This window comes from Diachasma alloeum, unplaced genomic scaffold (genome assembly GCF_001412515.2).
Source record: "Diachasma alloeum isolate Michigan unplaced genomic scaffold, Dall2.0 Dall_scaffold_28856, whole genome shotgun sequence".
In the NCBI taxonomy this organism is placed as follows: domain Eukaryota; kingdom Metazoa; phylum Arthropoda; class Insecta; order Hymenoptera; family Braconidae; genus Diachasma; species Diachasma alloeum.
The window spans coordinates 586-2,117 of record NW_021682927.1 but is presented as its reverse complement, the minus strand read 5'-3'; the positions used below and the strand labels follow the sequence as shown (position 1 = coordinate 2,117).

The 1,532-nt window shown below is 38.2% G+C and overlaps 1 long non-coding RNA gene across 1 annotated transcript; it reads right to left on the bottom strand.

Moving 5' to 3' along the window:
- Positions 1-235: 235 nt before the first annotated feature.
- On the bottom strand, positions 236-886 carry LOC107047195. The gene is made up of 3 exons (XR_001461631.1): positions 797-886; positions 511-593; positions 236-438 (listed from the first exon to the last, which is right to left on the bottom strand). It is a non-coding gene; the product is annotated as an uncharacterized LOC107047195 (long non-coding RNA).
- Positions 887-1,532: the final 646 nt, after the last annotated feature.

Below are 1,532 nucleotides of genomic sequence, written 5' to 3'. Positions count from 1 at the left end.
ATTATGATTCGTTTATTCATTTTTCATAGAATGGTATTCAATTCTCTTTAGTTTGTTAGGCGGGCTTCATGAAAATTGGACGCAAGACGATTGCTCTCATGAAAACCGCCTTACTCTCTCCATTGCTTCGAGATATGGCCCATATTTATACCCTTAAAATTAAAAGATTGTCAATCTATATTCATTTAGGTATTCATAAAAAATGGGGCGTTAAATATACGAAACCTGATACCTGTTCTCTCCTTCTGCCGTCTTATAAGAACTCAGATAAAATCCCTCGAGTTCGGTCGTTAATCTCGAAATGAATCTCAAGTGTAATGTGTAATTCCCTCTTTTCCGGAATTTACTCTCCTCGAGTTCTAGGTACAGCTGCTGATGCGCCGGGTATTCCAGCAATTTTGAGATCTTCATCTCGTGGCCTTTACGATTCACCACCATCTGGAATTATTTAGGCATTAGGGGTCGCTTAAGTGAGCTCAGGATTTTTATTCGTTGACCGAGACTACTTACTCTGTCTGTTATTGTCAAGTTTTTACTGTGGAAGACGATAAAATTGGTCTCTCTATCGACGTAAAATTCAATAGTTACTTGTCCTGAAGTAATAAAACGCACATTAATTAAATACAGAAGAAATAATCTGCGACAATTAATTCATTATTCATGTATTCCAACAATAAATCCCGAATAAAAAATATTTCTTCTCCCGTTCAACAATTGCTAGTGCAGTTAATTAGCTGTTGCTTTAATTTTTTCTATTTGTGGATTTTTGGAGACGTATATTATTATTTATATTTACCTTTGACCTCTAGGGTTGTTAAATTGGGGTGAATAGTTATATTGTATCTAGTTGGATGCGAAAACGCGGGTAATCTAACGTTGTCCCAGGGAAATATCTGTGGACGTGAGAGTTTTCATTAAAAATCAATTAACCGTATTAATCAGTCAGTGAATGAATCAACGACTGGGGTTATACCTCTCCGTTAGTCGCCATTGGCTCTGCCCCAGCACTATCATCCTCGACCTCCAGATTAGCAGGCTTTTCACCCGCGCATGGACAGTCTGCATAATCAGTAGTGCAAACAAAATTTCATTCAACGAGAAAATTAGTGAATTGATGATTAATCATTTCATCGGATAGAATGTGATGAAGGTCAATTTTAAGAACGGAAAATTCTACGACATATTCCTCACAGAATAATTACTCCACCCCTGCGGTTCACCACCTCATCGTCCTTCAAATCAACTGAATCGAATTTTTTTCTCACCATTTTGTGGTCCCGCAAAAGCGATGATGAGTGATATGGCGAATAGAATAGCAAGAACGACTGTTGCGATGCACAACGCGCGCTTCTGGGAACATACAGCCACCCCATTGTGCTCGTACAAGCTCCTCTTGTGCAGTCCCGTGTTACTGTCTCCTGAAAAACATGTTTTTTCCCTTAAACTAACGAGAAATTCGTCAATTACGTCCGCAGAAATTTAAAAAATTCCTGAAAATAATTGCGTGGCCATACGCAAAAATATATATTCTG